This window comes from Mastigoproctus giganteus, chromosome 11 (assembly GCF_048544385.1).
Source record: "Mastigoproctus giganteus isolate SK-2022 chromosome 11, ASM4854438v1, whole genome shotgun sequence".
NCBI lineage: Eukaryota > Metazoa > Arthropoda > Arachnida > Uropygi > Thelyphonidae > Mastigoproctus > Mastigoproctus giganteus.
The window spans coordinates 119156173-119175295 of record NC_143585.1 but is presented as its reverse complement, the minus strand read 5'-3'; positions in this window follow the sequence as shown (position 1 = coordinate 119175295).

The window sequence follows — 19123 nt, the reverse complement described above, 5'->3', positions numbered from 1 at the left end:
AAAATTGTTCCGAATGATACAGTATTATACAGTCACATTCATGATTTCATTTATGACAACCTGTGGACCAAGTCCAAACCAAGTAAAACAGACCTATACTATCACACTACTGAAATTCATTGTTGATGTAGTACAATCTGAGTGAAACCATTCTTTGGACACATCTGGGTCCGTCCATAGCCTGGTCTAGCATTATTCATCACCCAGCATCACATTCTGCCATGCAGTAATACCAAATTTCATGTGCAGAGAACAAAATACCTTTGTTCTCTGCACAGGGATAAGCATTGCTGCAGACTACGTTTGTTTCTGTCTTCCGTTGGCATGTGATATTTCTACCATTTGAGTTTGGCATTCTACTCTTTTTGCTGTCTACCAAATGGACCTGTCCTCTATGCCCCAGCCTACTATCATACCTCTTGTAAGGTATCTTGGTTCTTTTCTCATCCTATTCTTTACCATCTCATCTAACTTGTTATTAGTTGTACATGTCTTTTATATCCTACTTTTAACTGGTATTGCCATGCCTATGACCTCTGGAATTAACTATTACTTTCTAGAGTGGGAGAGTCCTAAGACATGTTGGATGATGTGATTTTAAAATATAATCCTACATGTGACATAACAGTAGGAACAACTATAGAGGCAATGCATGTGCTCTTTTCAGAAAATCGTTTTTGATGAGCATAGAAACAAACAGAAATTGAACCTTTTATTTATGAGTATTTTATTGTTTGCTCACTTATCAAATCATATTTTAAAATTATAAATAATTTCAAATCAAGGTAACCAGAGTAGGCATGTAGTCTACTTTTTGCTTTTTTGATAAAAAGCAAGAAAAGTGGAATATGGTGCACTTTATAATTTTATTCTTTATTCTGACACACTATATTGGATAAAAATAACAAATCATATCTTTACTAACAGCGGCCAGTATAGCTGCCACCTCTCTTAATTTATGACAAAATCCATTGTAGGTGGTAGATGACTTTCATCAACCGGTGAAATACCACCACTTTGCTTATTGGAGGCTTGAAGTGGTGAAACCCATGTTTAGTCTCTAGAGCAAAGTTTCCGGCATCCCCCTCCCCCCATACTTCTCCTTCATACTTCTCCCCCCATACTTCTCCTTTGTTTAAACAATCAATTTATTGAAAAAAATGAAAATGTAGCCTGTAAAACCAAGAAAATTATAATAATAGAGAAATTATTTACGATTTACAAATGTTAAAGAATGTGTATTCTTCATTATCATCGACTAAATGCACACTCGTTGATCACTCATTATTGGCTCGGCACTCATTGGTATGTTGCACAAGGAGTCGTCTTCAGAAATGTTTCAAGAGGCGTTTGTTTCCAAAATAATCTCTTTTAATTATAAATTTCACGATTGCATGCATAAGCATTTTTTAACGGCACACACAAATTGCAACTAACACGCTTCATGTGGAGTAACAAGTTTACGAGGCTTAAAAAAAAAGGGAACGAAGAGAAGAATTTATTTGTGTTTTTTATACGATTAAAGATTTCTGTAAAGGGGAAACAGATTTCACCATAATAACGTAAAAAAACCACACAATTCTAGCTATTGGTATTTTTGCAAATGCAAGAAGATCAAGTTTACTACCCATTTGCTGTAACAGAAAAGCCCAATATACCGGAAAGTGCAAATTGTTTTTATTGTTTTATGGTCATGACCAGAAACATGCTTTAGAAAAAGATCACAAAGGTGTTTAAAATTGATTCTTATAATGGGAACATATGATAATGATGAAAGTGTAGTGCATTTTAATGATTTGAATTGGTACTAATACAGTTTACAAACCACGTTCACAACATTTTATATGGCCTTTAGATTATGCTTGTGACCTTAAAAATTACATTTTAGAGAGATAAATAGCTTAGTTATACAGCGAAAATGTCAACTTCCGAGATCTTGAAACGAATTGCCAAAAAACAATGTGTTATTGGGTTCACATTACAATATTTTAACGATACAATGGTGTCTCTGGAACTGATTAATATCCTAAAGCTGGGTACACTGTATTGTGTAGCTATGTACATGGTTTGGAATACGGTATTTATGAATGTTTAACATTCATTTTTTGCAATTAATGTTTATATTTTCGATTTTGTTGATACTTGAGGGAAAAAACTCGTAAAGCAAGAACTGCCTGTACTTTAGGTGTGATTTTTAAATTTCAGGTGGCAGGAAATGCTATGTAATCAGACATTCACAAGCAACGAAGCATAAGGGCTGCATGTAGTGCATAGGAAGAAATGCAAAAATAGATGCAGCATATGACGATGTCACATATACTAAATGTTTATTTGCATATTTTATGATAGAATGTAATTTTTCTCTGAGTTCTCTTAATCATGCAGGTGAGTTGTTCATTCGCAAATGCTTCATTTGTGAAATAGCAAAAAAAAAAGGTTGAGGAAGAAACAAACAGGTTTTTTATGCAAAATTTCACAGATAGGAAAAGAAGAGGTGGTGATGGCTCTGAAAAATGGCCATTTCTATTGCTACAGATGGCAGTAATCAAAGTGATACCAAGTTATATCTCATAATGGTGATCTTTTCATAATAAAAAAAAAATGCCAAATTGAAAGCAGCTTGCTCCCAGTGCCAGCATTGGAAGATGGTTCTTCAAGGTACAACATTGGACATCTTTTGAACACCCTGAAAGCATATGGGATCAAAAAACTGTCTGGCACTTAGTGTTGATAATGCACCTGTTATAGTAACCCAAAACTGGAGTAACAAATATATTAAAAGGCAAGATCGAGTGCTTGATGATAATAGGCTGTCCTTGCCATTTTTTAATTTGTGTGCTGAAAAGGGCTGCCTGCTCTTTGGGTGAATGTTGAAGAATGTAATGTGCAAATTTGTTATGAAAACAGTTTTAAAACTTTCACTTCTATTTTGGAAGTTGATTACCATAGTAGACTAAACCAGATGGATGATTCTAGCAATAGCCATAGGCATTTCTCCTGCCAAGGTCATAGAGAGGCTAAAACAAGAGAAAATTCTCTCTTTTTGTTCAGTGAGAAAGTATTTCATTGCTGCATATGACTACATGGTGCAGAAGTTCTCATTGAAAAATGATATTCATATAAATGCCAAGGTAGCAGAAATTTCATCAGTTGGATGTGCATCATCTTCAAATTTGAAATTTTTTGTAGACAAGTGTCCAGTACTTTTTGGTGTCATTAAAGATAAAGAAATAGACGAAGTGATAGATGCTTGCATCATCACTTTCTGCCAGTTTCAGTGTGAAAACCTACCAGACTATTGTGCAAGAAGAAAGAATTGATATACAGTTATCCTTAGTTGGGGAACTGATAAGTGCACAAGAAAACTTGAAATGTAACAAATTATCCCAAGTCATCCTTGGCATTTTAATTTCTCACAACAGTGCTTTGTGTAGGGTTTGTGTTCTATATCAAATTTACCTTAAATCTCTCTCTTAACACACCAGACTTGCTGTAATATGCTTTCTAAACTATTTGTAAGGATAACTTCAATACCTTTTTACTTTACTGCAATAAAAAATGGTGTTCGTTTTTGTTATCCTTCCACTTAGGTTTGTATTTGGAGTTGCAATTCAAGTCACGAACCCGAATTTCCTTGACTGACTTCTGTTGTCTCATCTTATTTTTTATTTTTATTTTTTGGAATGTAGACACCATAGTGCTTGTAATATGAGGTGTGGCTATAAATTTCCTAAACTGACAATAAAAAGAACACAATGTGAAGTAGCTCAAAAATGCTTTTATTCAAAGTAATCGCCACTTGATTGAATACACTTATTATGTTGTTCTGAAAGTTCCTCAAAAGGGGCAGCAAAGGCATCCAAAGAGATGATGTTCAGTTCAGTGGTTATGTTTTCCTTTGTCCTCAAAATCCTGAAATCTCTTTGCTTTTAAAGGCAATTATCACCTAGGGATACAGGAAATCTGCTTGATACTAGATTAGGAGAGCAATGTGGGTGGTTAATCTGTACAATAGCATGTTTCTTCAGAAATATCTTCACAGCAAATGCAGAATGGGTGCAAAAAGAACCATACTTTCAAAGTTGTGGCCTCACCTGGGAAATGCACTTCAATGGCCTTTGAAAGTAGAATGCAGAATTCAATCTCCTCTTCAGGTACAAATTCCTTGTGAATCACACCCTATTCAAAAAATACCATAGTCTTGATGGTGCCTCTGTAGCCAGGTAGGAAGGAGCAGCAGTACATAGCACACGCTTCTTGATTAGACCGGGGTTCGAGCGCGTCACCACCAAATACGGATGATGCGGAAAGGTCAGGGAATGACCACCGCATATCCTGGAGCAATATGGCCTTAGTTGCTAATGCTCCTAAAAACCAAATAACAAACAAACAAACATAGTCTTGATCCTGAACTTCTCCAAACAAAACTTTTTGGACCTTGATGATGATTTTGATGTCCACTGAAACATCCAACACCCATCTCCAGTGACAATACAATTGAGCAAATTAGGATTTTCTTGACACACTTTGTTGCTTCTGCTTATTCTTGAGGATGCGTGGTACAGATTTTGCAAAGGCCTTCCTTTTCCCCTAAATCGAATTTGTCGAATTTGACGAATCACATTCATATTCTACTCGTGGGCCTCATTCTGAGGGCTAAACAACAATCTGCTGCCACAATTTCCTTAACTTTTGCAACTGACTTCATTTCATTGATGGATGCCCACTTCGTGGTCATCACATCTCTGTCTTTAAACCATCCAAACCCACTAACATTTCTTCACCATAAATAGTTTTTAACATTTCATACATTGCTGTTGCAGATTTTCTCAGTTGAAAGCAAAACTTTATATTTGTTTGTTGCTCCATTGCACAATTGTGAAATGGAATGTTAATTCTACCAACAAAAGTGGTTGTTACTTGCAACCTGTCAGCTCATTGGAAAATCTCTGTACCACCATCTGTTGGAGGAAGTTTGAACTAAAACATGCCATTCATGTTTATTTTAAAACTCATCAAAACTCATTTTCAAAAATTACTGGAACGGAACAGTACTAGTCCAGGAAATTTATTACCACAACTGTATGTCCAAAATGAATATTATATATATATATACAGGTAACCCACTGTTCCTATAAAATCTTGTGTAGTTCAAAACTGTGTTATACAGGACGAATAACCAGTACGAAAATGGGAATTACATTCCAAAAGCCAACAAAAATACAGCATTTTTTAATAACTATCAGAAACTTAATTTTTATTAAAAATAGTAATAATTGAACAAACATCTTACAAACTTTTATGCATATATGTCAGATCATCTACGTTAATTTTCTTTCATATTCTACTCATCAGCATCATTCTGAGGGTCAAACAACGACCTTCATTACTGCTAAGCACAATCAGATGAGAACGTTCTCTCTTTTGTAGAATAACTTCACCTTCTGAACTTTCTTTTGCAGCATCTAGATTTCATGTACCTTCTACTCTTTAAAAAAATCAGTAATCTGGGTTTGTTTACTTTTGCTTGATAGATCTTTGTAAATTTCATGGTTTAAAGCTAAGCATATTTGAAGCTTCCTTTTGAACTTTGTGCTCCTGTAACGCCGCCTTTTCTCTCCGTTATAGCGCGGGCATGCTACTGTAACTTTCACCAATATCCATACAACCTTCAAGCATGCTCAACACTAAAATGAACATCCAGAGAGTCGGGTTTTAATGTGCTCGTCTACCAGTTTGTATTAGGACATAAACCTCAACGTGTTCTTCAATCTTATTCGTGGAATAAAATTGGCAACATCGGAGGGCGCTGTGTTCTCCACCCCGATTCTCTATTGACTTAATAGAGCCTCGAGAGTGGCCGCAAATAAAGGTTCTTTCTTAACTTGGATTCCGTGGTCCATGTGTAACCAGAGAATGTCATGAGGCAAAATTAGCAAACAAACATGGTTTATTAAACAACAACATTACATAACAACATTACATATAAACATACAATAAACATAATATAACCGTATCTAGTATCCAGATAATTGTTAAGTTAGTTTAAGGGATATTTGGTTGGTACATTAAATCTGTGTATCTTCATGTAGTTAGGCAAACAACGATTCCTTTCCTTTAGATGATGACATAGATATTCTCCTACCTTAGTGTTAAATGAGTAGCAAAGGTAATTAATAGAACACAATATGGTATCATTGGATAATATTACTTTACTGTTACAATCACATCAAACACATCTTGAAGCTTACTTCAATGAGAAGAAAGGTGGGTATAATATGACATACTATCATATACAATTCTATTGATTAAAATGGGGTGAACTTACCGCAAAGTTCCGAGCCACGTCGGAGCGAGGACTTCACTACCTCTGGCATCATCTTATCTCGCTTCTACTCGGGGTAATACCGCTCTCTGCCTCTTTTCTCCTTTCTGCTCTCGAATCAACTCGACTGCGACCACTGGACCACGGCAACTGGACAACTTTCTGATCAACGAACTGGACCACTCCCTCGACGACGACTCGCCCTCTCCTTTGTTCTCAATCTCTATATATAAGTTTGTCCCCTTTCTGCCTTCCCCTCTGAGATGCAGGTGTTCATTTGGACGGTCAGGCAAAAAGGGTTTTTGCTTGACACTTTTAGGACCTGACTCACCCAGGGACGATATTTATTAAGGGGCTTGCATATTCGTGCAGGGCTGCTTTGGAGAAATTTATGTGACATTCACCTCTCCCTTTTTTAGCCTCCCCACTACCAAACATTCCGCTGATACATGATTCAGTCGGCATCCGTAGTATGACTCTTACAGGGGCGACTTTTCTCACTTCAGAGTGTCAAATCTCACATTCTCTATTTTGAAAACATGCGTCAGCCCACTGCCTGGGGGAGAGATGACCACTCTCCACTAGCTGGCGGCACATGACGGGGGCGATACTGTTTCACTCGCGCGGCGTCACCTGCACACCACAGGGGGCAGCGACGCAGCCTTCTCCGTTGGGGAGGGAGGAAGCTTTTACTTCTACAGGCCGTGGAAAAGTATTCGCGTTTCCAAGATTACTTATTCAGATAAGTCCAAGAGGTAAAATAAAGCTATTTTACACACCTTTACCCCACCAGAAGATTTTGCGCACGTGAAAAGTTAATTTCTCGTGCTCAAAATTTTAAAGGGGTGTACGTACTCGTCGAATCGAGCATGGAGTTCTTGGACTATGGTGAAACAAAACACACATTTCTTCTCTTACATAATTGGGTTACTCTTTCTAATCTAAATAATATCTAAAATCAATTTATAATAACTTGTTATGTATTAAGATGGTTATCTCAGAATAATTAGTATCAAAGCAATACCGTTATATTGTTTTCACATAAATAATTAACACAATAAATGTTCACATGTTTTTGGGAGTCCAAATGTTCTTAGATATATGTATGAATGTCTCATGAATGTCTCTATTTCACCATTTATACATTATCATGTTCACTGCATCACCTTCTTCCGTTTGTGACAGTTGATTCAGGATAAGCACAGTCTGGTTGAAACTGTTTAACACTGGAACGGAAGTTCTTTGAAAGTTTCTTCTCCTGGTATGCTGGAGACGTAGCTGGTTTGTGACTCTTGTCATTCGTTGTCATACAAAGTGGTGATACAACATGAAACAAAGGAACACAACATTAGTATCTGCCCTTATTTCTAATATAATTTGTCAAACACACATATTTGTCATATATATTTGTTATTAAAGACACAACACATTACCATCAATATCTAAGAACAATCCATTATATACGTCCTACTATTTAATAACTTGAAAAGTTATGTATTTTGATTAACTATCATATTGATTAAATATCATATTGATTAAAAATACCTTCAGATATATTCTCAAGGATTGATAGCAAAACACACAATAAATGCTTATGAAGGTCATATTATAAAGGAAATAGGTAACATACTCGACCCATTTATAAAGCAATGATTTTAGAAGGTGCATAGTTGATAATGACAGGTGCTACAATGCTGCCAATTATCCATACAATTATTAACATAAACAATTATCTTAAAACCTACTTATTTATCTAAAAAAAAAAGTAATTTCTGCATACATATGATTATTTCTTTTTTTTTTTTTTTTTTATAATATATCTTTATATTTTTTTTTTTTTTTTTTTTATTAATTTACATATAAGACCATTTCATATATAGCTGGTCAATAATTAAATTTAAGCAGTATTAGCAGTAAGTTATTAGTTATAAAATAGCCAAAAATACATGTTAGTTACAATAGGATATGGTTATAATCAATACAATTTGTTTGGAGGGAGGTTTTCTCCCCTTTTTTTTCGCTCAATAAGAGATCCTCCTGGGATACTTCTTTTCATCAGTCTAGAGAGGATCACTCCCACCATTCAGTCGAGCTGGTCTCACTACGCAGCTGGATCAGGCCCTCGGATTCTGCCCACTGAGTGCGGACACCGACCGAGTGGACCGCGCAAAACTTCTCTTGGTGACCCCAAGGACATCTAAATTGGTGGTTTCGAACTGCAGGGAGACGGTCTTGAGCAGGGCAGGAGAAGTCTTTAATATTGAGGACGGTCTTGAAAACAAGAGACTCACGGAGAAGCCGTGCCTTTTCCGAACCATCTGTGAGAATCACCGGATAGCTTCTTAGGAGTTGGGTTAGCTGAGAATCAAACTCCGGGGAAAAGAGGGTTCCTGGTTGGAGAAGGAAAGCACCATCCTGACCATCTGCTGTAATGAAGGCAAGTTCTTCAACTGGCCCTGACTCCTGGATATCTCTCGTAAAACGAGCGTCTAAAAATGCCCAATCTTTAAATGGCACTTCGAGCGTCTTGAAAGGGCGACTCGTAGTGGCAATCTGGGATGGGGTAAGCTTGATAAACGTCGGTCTGGCATCTTCAACGTGCTGCTCCGGGGTGTGACGGGGAAGACTACCTTCAAAGGAGCTGTCGTCTTCACGTCTCCTTTTTACCACACTCATTCTTGCTGCCTCATGTCTTCGGCAGTGCCTGGCAAGTTTCTTCGGCGTCAATACCAGCTGTGCCCTGGTATGGTCTTGGCAGGTACTCCGAGAGGGGGGAGAGGGTGCTGCATCCCTCCAAAACCAATTCACATGAGTGCCGAGGCAAATCCTCAGGCAACTCAACATATACCCCCATAATTTGGTTATTACTGAAACTGTGAGTGGGAAGAAACAAAGAGAAATAGGTGTAAAATTAATCTGTTTTGTTTTTCATTTATTCTCCTCACTCCTTCCTTTTAGACAACAATTTGCTTCATTTGTACTTCTGTTCACCTCTTATGTTGGAATCAAGCAGGAGGACATTTGCTGTCATTTACTCTTCACATTCATACTATCCATTTACTGTTCACATTTTTAACCTTCTTTCATTCCTCTTCACACATAGAATTTTAATTTTTTAACTAATATTATCCTTATTATTTATTATTATTTGCGAAAACAAGCTAAGCATGTCGAGACAATAAATGATCCTAATAAGGCCATAGAAAGGAGTATAATAGGTATTTTAATCCAAGAAATGAGGCCTCCATCCATTAATTGGTGGAACCACACTGTCCATGGCGACAGTCCCGATGCGTAACTTGCTATGTGTGAAACTTGTGAAAAGTTTGGGTGGTTTACTTGTAATGCTGGGTCTTCTAAACAGAATTCTATGTCCTTACAAGCTGTAATAGTTCGTGCGACTAGGCACAAGTTCTCATTATGGCATTTAATATCGGTCTTGAATTGAATAGTGTATGTACTAGTTTCTTGAGTTAACTTAACTGATCTTGTGGCCACTAATATGTTTTGAAAGTTTACAGAAACTGTTCCAGAAAGACATGTCGAAAATGCTTGAAAAGTAAGTGTAGCCAGTGTATCACATGTAAAGCAACCAATCGGTTTGGTAACCTCATCAACAAACTTTGGACAAACTGTGTGTGTTTCCAAGTAAAATTCGAATCCGAGAAACGACAAGTCTAAGGTTAATGGAGCTGATTGCAGCATTTTTGATGTGAGCCTACCAGAAGGCTCAACTTCTAGCTGATGAGAAACTTGCGTTTTGGGGAGCTTATTTATTTCGCTGGCTACCATTTGTTCTAAATAAGACTCGCTTTTTTGACAACGAACTTTCTCTTCATAGTATTGACACTGTATCATTCTGTCATCAAAAATAAAATGTTTTGACACACTATAATTCGCTTGAACGTCACCAATCTCTCCGTATTTTGGTCGAGATATTAAAGCTGCTTGGTCTAAGTAGGCTTCAGTACTATCACCAACTCTCAGTATTACATGGTGTTCGAGAATGTCGGTGGGTTGATCAAATGCTCCTAAAACTTGAATTTCAATGTTATTTCGTGTGATAGCGAAATTCTTTAATGACAATGTCTCAACAGTTGCATTAGCGTGTGATTGTACTTCCACTATGTATCTACAAGTAACTCCTTCAATCTTTCGGACTTCATACACACGTGTGAAGTCGGGAACTAGCCAAACTCGATAATGTAAACAGGGCTGGCTATCGATAATGAAACAATTCGAACCACTATCTCCTGCAATGCAATTTGTAATCCCTGGCCAACTCAAGGATTCCTTAGTCAATGCCTCAAAAAATATACATTCTAGCATACTCTTCTCATTAGTCAAAAACTGAAAAAGTTTTATTTATTTTATTTATTTATTTTTTTTTTTTATTATTTTTTTCAATCCCTCCAAGCATCTCTGAAGAGACTTGACCAATTAAAACTCTTGTCACTGTCCTGTGAATCAACCCTTGATGCAAGTGGTCCAAGCATCCACTGTAATGTCCTTTCGGCACCACCTGGTGGTTCATTTTGTTCAGGACTACTAAGGTCTACAAGATTCTGCTCTTGAACTTCATCACTCGGCATCTCTACTTCGAGAATGGGATTACTCTGTCCTGTTTCCTCTCTTTCACTGGGAACTGATTCGGGAACTAACACTTCGTTTTGTGGTGGGGGAGTGATAGTCACAACATGCGGAGTATGAGTCACTCGATTTCGGCTACGCAAGTTGTAACCATGCGTCTGTGTTGGCACTTGGGTAGCTTCAACTGATTTATCAGCCAGAATATTTTTATTCCTACTTGGGAGATTCCTTAAGGGAATGGATACTGGCACAGTTGTAGGCCGAACTGGTCTTGTTATGGCCGGCCTAGGATCTATTGGTGGAATTAAATCACAAGCTTCCACAACAGGTTCGTCAAATATCCAAGTTTCCTTAGGCACTGTCTCTGTACACGTTTCTTCCAGCGGTTCATTATCTTCAGCTTCTGCTGTCTCTTCAACTCTCAGTTCAGGGAAAACTTTTCGATCAACTACCTTTGTCAATCGATCCACATGCACTAGTTGCTTGTCTCTTGGGTTGGACAGATTCTGAATCTCAAAATTTACTGGCGAAGTTTGGTTGGTTACACGGTAAGGACCTGTACTCAATCGAGCCAGTTTCTTTGTTGTGCCTACTTTTATTTTAGGAGTAAAAAGATAGACAAGACTTCCCACACGAATATTCTTGTCTACAGCTACGGTAGCTCTTCGTTCTTCTTGTTTTTGCACTGCCTCTTCCAGATGTTGGGCCGCAATCTCATAGGTTCTTCTAAGACGCGCACACAACCTTTCAGAATAATTTTCCAAGGATGCATAAGACTGTTTTTCTTTCACATGCCATAAATCAGAAGGCAACAGTAAGTCTCTACCATAAATTAAAAAGTTAGGCGATTCCTGAGTAGCACTATGGGTTGCTGCATGGTACACAGCTATCGCCAATGGCGTCATTTCATCCCAGTCTGATTGAGCCTCATTTGTGACATGCGATAAAATATTTGCTAAGGTGCGATTTAGACGTTCTACCTTGGCATTTGTTTGCGGATGATATCGAGACGTATGAATTTGATGAATATTTAACCTCTCACACACTTGTCGTAACAAAGAAGACATGAAATTTGTGCCTTGGTCTGTAAGAATGTACTTGGGAATTCCATGCCTAGCAATCACATTATTAATAAAAGCTGTTGCAACTTCATCCGCTTTTTGAGTCTGCAGTGGGACCACTTCGGCATAACGCGTAAAGTTGTCAACTGCCAACAGCAAATACTTGTTTCCTTTCAGCGTCATTGGGAGAGGTCCCAAAATATCTAACGACACCCTCACCCAAGGGGCGTTTTCGACTGGGACTCTCATCAGAGCCGCTTTCGCTTTAGGGTTAAAACCTCTACGTTCTAAACAAGATGGGCATGATTCAATATAATTACGGATGTCTGCGTACATGCCTGACCAGAAAAAGTCCCTCTTAACTTTTTCCAGTGTCTTCTGTAACCCAAAATGGCCTCCAGAAAGTAAATCGTCGTGGCATGATTTTAAAATTTCCCCCTTCAGACCTTCTGGAACAACTAACTGTTCATTTGGGTCTTCTCGGGTGTTTCCAGAGCCAGATAGAGTATAGTGGTATAATAATCCATCATTACTCATATAAAAGGAATCTGGCACTCTTGTTGATGCCTGGGGTGTTCCTTCTAGCGCTTCAATTAATTTCCGCAAAATCGGATCTTCTCTCTGTAGAGTTTTGATCAAAGTTCTGGTTTGATTTTGAGGAAAAATCACTGATTCCTGATTTGCCTCTGTTGATAATGGAGCGACTACCTTCGTATTTCTTGGTTTCCTATTCTTTTTTTGTGTCTCATCTTCCTCTAAAACCGGTCTAGAAAGAAAGTCTGCATTTGAATGCACTTTACCAGGACGGTAGATAATTTGAAAATCGTATTCTTGCAACATCATACTCCATCTAGCTAAGCGGGGCGATGGATTCTTTAGATTAAGCAAAAAGCTCAATGGTTGATGATCCGTTATTAACGTAAAATGATTTGACACCAAATAAGGCCTGAATTGCATGACTGCAAAGATTATAGCCAAGGCTTCTTTCTCTGTAGTACTATAGTTCAACTCTGACTTTTTTAACAATCTGGACGCATAAGCTACTGGCTGTCTAGAATTCTCATCTATCTGTACTTCTAAGCATGCCGCGACACAATATGAAGACGCATCAGCAGATAGGACGAAAGGTCGGGAAAAGTCAGGATAGACCAGCAAAGGTGGTGTAGTCAAAACAGCCTTTAACTGATCGAAAGCCTGCTGCGTTGAGCTGTTCCAGACGAATGGTATTCCTTTCTTCGTCAAATTTGTTAAAGGTCTCGCAATCTCCGAAAAATTAGGAATAAACTTCCTGTAAAACCCTGCCATTCCTAGGAAAGATCGCACTTGTTTTGCATTCCGAGGAGGATGCGCATTTCGAACAGCAGCCACCTGGTCTGCATCAGGACGAATACCTTCAGAATTGATTAGATGCCCAAGGTATTTTAAATGTTCTTTTAGGAACTCACATTTCTTAGGTTTTAACTTAAGGTCGTATTCTCTCAAACGCTGGAAAACCTATCGCAACCTCAAGAGATGTAAATCAAGGTTGGGCGAAGCAATAATTATATGTTCAAGGTAAGGGAAAACCGATTCTTCTCCGAGTCCATGAAGCACTAATGATAAGGCTTTTAAAAGCGACGTAAAACTATTCTTTAACCCATGTGGCATTCGAGAGAATTCATACAAAGATTCACCAGTAGTGAAGGCGGTTTTGTGACGATCAGCTTGGTGCACTTCGATTTGGTGGAATGCACTTCGTAAATCGAGAGAAGTAAAATAACGCGCTTGCCTGAGATGTTGGAGTACCTCGTTAACATTAGGGAGAGAATAATTTTCAGAAAGAATTTTTGAATTTAATTTTCGAAAGTCCACACACATTTTATAACTCGAATCAGGCTTTTTGACTAGAACTATAGGCGCTGCGTATGGGGAATGGCTTGGTTGTATGATGTTGGACTCCAATAGTTCATTTACCTGCCTTTGAACTTCATTTTTTAGCAAATATGGAACTCTATAGGCTGTCTGCTTCACCGGTGTATCATCAGTCAATCTAATCCTATGTTTTAGCACCTTCGAATTTCCTAGCTGAGCTGGGGACTTGGCGAAGATATCTCTATATTCGTATAACAAATCAGACAGTTTATGCCTTTGATCATCTGTCAAGTGATCGAGGTCAAAGTCTTGCAAAGTCACGGGAGATGTAGCTTTCTCATTAGCTTTCTTACCTGTAAAAACAACTGTATTATCCCTAACACCCTCAAGACTAGCAATATTCATCCCTTTGGGAAGGTGGAGCGGCTCGTCTGTCAGATTGGCAACAAGAACTGCCACTTTGCCATCTGGACCTACTCTGTCTATTGAGCATTTAACTGCCAGGTCGTCACGACCTAAGTTAGAGTTAGGTTCTGTCAAAACCAACTGTTCGGCAAAAACAGCAAGTTGGTTACAAACAGCTGTTACTACTTTTTCTGATGAGGCGGGGATCAAATGTTTACCTGTTAATTTAGCTACCGACGGTTTTAAATTCAAATACTGGTCTCTTACGCCTTTCTCCTCGCTACCCTCTTCCCTTAAGCAAATGTTCAATGGGGCAGAGTGTATAATTCCGTTACCTAGATCTATGGTAAATGAAAAACGTCTTAAGACATTAAGTCCTAATATTAAATCATAACGACCCTTAAAATTCCCTGAAGCTACTAAAACACTTTCTTGGAAAGTAGCATCACCTAACTTAAAATTCGCTGTAACCTCAGTATAAATTGGAACAATATAGCCAGAAACTCCGGTTATAGTTAGGTCTGGTGTTCTCGAATTTAATGACTTATCATGCTTAATTTTATTATATAAATTTGTATTCATAAGCGTTATGCTAGCTCCTGTGTCCACTAGAAATTTAGCCGGAACACCTTGAATAAACCCACTAATCAATGGCAATTTGGAATCATCATCTAATATATATACCCCTTGTTGTACGTTTTTACTACGGGCATACGATTTAGCGACTCCGTTTACATTTTTTTTCAATGAGGTGGTTCTATAACATGAAAAACTCTTTCTGTTTGGTGCAGGAATTGATCTTTGTCACATATATCTCTCCCTATCTGTTTTGTAATTAACTTGATTCATTTGCCTTCCCAAAACAGCTTTAGGTTGAGTTTGTTCTAAAATACGCCCACTTTTATTTATTTCTCTTCTTTCCCTATTATACGAGTTCATATTACCCTTATTTCGATTACTATAATACGTTCTATTTGCTATTTTGTCTCTATTCCTGTTAAAATTGTAACCCTGACTGTTAGCATGGGGTGTCCCATTTTTTGGTAAGGTAGTGTACTCGCGCGCGGTATACCTCGCGCACCGAGGAGGAGAACAATCTGGCGTCGGGTAATAGTTGCCCCGACAGCCGCATCGATCAGAACAGCGGCCCCTACCTGCTGTAGTGTTAGCTTGGTTACGGTATGCTTGCTTCCCGGCATAACTCGGTTCTCCGTAGCGCCTGTGATAACGAGTATCGCTAGCGTCTCTTGGCAACGCCCTGTTCGACTGTAAGTGCCTTACCGGGAACGCTTCGCGGTCGCACGAAGGGGAAGATGCATAAGCTCCGGTGCTCCATTTTTGACATGAATTATTTTCATTGTTTGTAGAATCTTGCGTTTCTAATTTATTTTGCATAACATTATTTACTGATAGGGTATATAACGATTGTTGTAGGTCTCGTATCTGTTCTTGTAACGGCTTTAAAAATTCTTTAAAATAGCTTACTTGTTGATTGAGCATTTCTCCATCACTATTAGTTTGCCCACAAAGAGTGTTAACGGATCTATGTTTTGAATCCGATATGAGGTCATTTGTTTCCTCACGCTTCGCTATGTTTATCGCTTGTGAGAAAGTTAACGGATTTTGGGAGAGCACCATCCTTCTAATTTTATTTGATACCCCCCTGAGAAATTGAGCCAACATTGCCTGGTCTAAAATTGATAATGCCTCAGGCGACTCACTCTGGGTTTTAAACGCTAGACGTCCCAAATTTCTAACGCGGGCGGTAAAGTTCGCCACATTTTCGGTGGGCCCCTGAACAGCATTTGAGAATTGACTCAAGCATGTCACTATTGGTTCCGTTTTTTCGAACTGGGCTAAGAAAGCATTCTTGAACACGGTATAGTCTTTTTCTCTACGTAATTCTAATGACTGTGCTAAGAATTCTGCTGCAAGAGAGCGAAACTTAGCTTTACAGACTGCCAGAAGTTCAGAATTTCCCCAAAGAGCTAATTCTCCTACACTTTCTAGCATTTCGAAAAAATATTGAACAGATGGGCCTTCATCAGGGCTGCCTGAAAAAACTGGAACAAGACCCAAGTAACCTGCAATATTAGCCAACTGCGGTCTAGCTGCATCGGGAGGAGACTGAGTCTGTTCTGTTACGAATAATGGAGCTGAAGGATCTATTCCGACCTGTGTGGTTTGTGGGGACTGTCCCTCCATTTTAAACTTATTCCTGTGTAAGTGAAATTAGATGACCCTATTAGTTTTCAGATAAAATGTTGGGGTAAGCCTATCTATGTACTGTGGGATCCCGTTTTCCAAAATAGTGTGACCTACCTTTACGTCGCTGAAAACATAATTATATAACGTTAGTAATCAATACTCTTAAACAAAAGTGTTACAACATATAGCAACTATTTATTTTATTGGTTTTCCCTTCTCTCTTAGGTGTAAAAATAGTACTAGTTACTAGTTGCTAACTGTTGTTCAATGTGGGTGTTCCTGAAGAGGACCGTGTTACTTGTGCTGATGTGCTGAAAAACAAACTGCCTCTACCATTCTCTGCAAACACATCCACGGTACAAGTGTCTTCCCTTCTACAGTAGTAATTTTCTTCTATTTCTTCTTCTCTATTTTCGTTCGTTCTACTGCTGTTTCACTCTTCAGTCTACAGCAATCCTAGTTACCAATAAGTACTCATAAAACAGTTTTTCATCCCGAAATGACACATTCAATCCTGGTCGCGATTAGCGCCAGTGTAACGCCGGTCACGGCACCAGTGTAACGCCGGTCACGGCACCAGTGTAACGCCGCCTTTTCTCTCCGTTATAGCGCGGGCATGCTACTGTAACTTTCACCAATGTCCATACAACCTTCAAGCATGCTCAACACTAAAATGAACATCCAGAGAGTCGGGTTTTAATGTGCTCGTCTACCAGTTTGTATTAGGACATAAACCTCAACGTGTTCTTCAATCTTATTCGTGGAATAAAATTGGCAACATCGGAGGGCGCTGTGTTCTCCACCCCGATTCTCTATTGACTTAATAGAGCCTCGAGAGTGGCCGCAAATAAAGGTTCTTTCTTAACTTGGATTCCGTGGTCCATGTGTAACCAGAGAATGTCATGAGGCAAAATTAGCAAACAAACATGGTTTATTAAACAACAACATTACATAACAACATTACATATAAACATACAATAAACATAATATAACCGTATCTAGTATCCAGATAATTGTTAAGTTAGTTTAAGGGATATTTGGTTGGTACATTAAATCTGTGTATCTTCATGTAGTTAGGCAAACAACGATTCCTTTCCTTTAGATGATGACATAGATATTCTCCTACCTTAGTGTTAAATGAGTAGCAAAGGTAATTAATAGAACACAATATGGTATCATTAGATAATATTACTTTACTGTTACAATCACATCAAACACATCTTGAAGCTTACTTCAATGAGAAGAAAGGTGGGTATAATATGACATACTATCATATACAATTCTATTGATTAAAATGGGGTGAACTTACCGCAAAGTTCCGAGCCACGTCGGAGCGAGGACTTCACTACCTCTGGCATCATCTTATCTCGCTTCTACTCGGGGTAATACCGCTCTCTGCCTCTTTTCTCCTTTCTGCTCTCGAATCAACTCGACTGCGACCACTGGACCACGGCAACTGGACAACTTTCTGATCAACGAACTGGACCACTCCCTCGACGACGACTCGCCCTCTCCTTTGTTCTCAATCTCTATATATAAGTTTGTCCCCTTTCTGCCTTCCCCTCTGAGATGCAGGTGTTCATTTGGACGGTCAGGCAAAAAGGGTTTTTGCTTGACACTTTTAGGACCTGACTCACCCAGGGACGATATTTATTAAGGGGCTTGCATATTCGTGCAGGGCTGCTTTGGAGAAATTTATGTGACATTCACCTCTCCCTTTTTTAGCCTCCCCACTACCAAACATTCCGCTGATACATGATTCAGTCGGCATCCGTAGTATGACTCTTACAGGGGCGACTTTTCTCACTTCAGAGTGTCAAATCTCACATTCTCTATTTTGAAAACATGCGTCAGCCCACTGCCTGGGGGAGAGATGACCACTCTCCACTAGCTGGCGGCACATGACGGGGGCGATACTGTTTCACTCGCGCGGCGTCACCTGCACACCACAGGGGGCAGCGACGCAGCCTTCTCCGTTGGGGAGGGAGGAAGCTTTTACTTCTACAGGCCGTGGAAAAGTATTCGCGTTTCCAAGATTACTTATTCAGATAAGTCCAAGAGGTAAAATAAAGCTATTTTACACTCCTCTCAGTCGAAGAGTCTGCACTCAAAAAATAAGGTTCTAATTGCTCATCAAAGTTTATGCCTTCCCATATGCTTTTTAGTGTAAAAATTTTGAACTTCAGAATTTTCATCTGCACTATCATCCAAATTGATTTGGTTTACTTCCGATGCCATATCATCAGAACCTTCGCATCCTACCGACATAGCAAATTCTACGAGTACTATAGCACCAGTTCCATTTTCTGCCAATTCGACCATATTTCGTGTCATTTTTCTATACATCTTGCTATACATTTTTCCAACAAGCATTTAAAGTTGACTGTTTTACGTCTGTGAGTGATAAAGCAATGGTTCTGATACAGTCCACGTTTGAAAAATGTTTACATGCCTCCATCACTTCAATAGATTCGGAATAACTTTTTTACAAAATTCATTAATGATTTTCTGATGTAATGAGTATTAAAGGTAGATATAATGGCTTGATCTAAGGGCTGAATTAAAGAAGTATTAGGTAGTAGGAACATTACTTCAACGTTTGGATGACTTAAATCTGGATGTTCTGGCACATTATCCAATAGTAATAAAACTTTCTCAAATATAGATTTTTTAGCATTAGCAC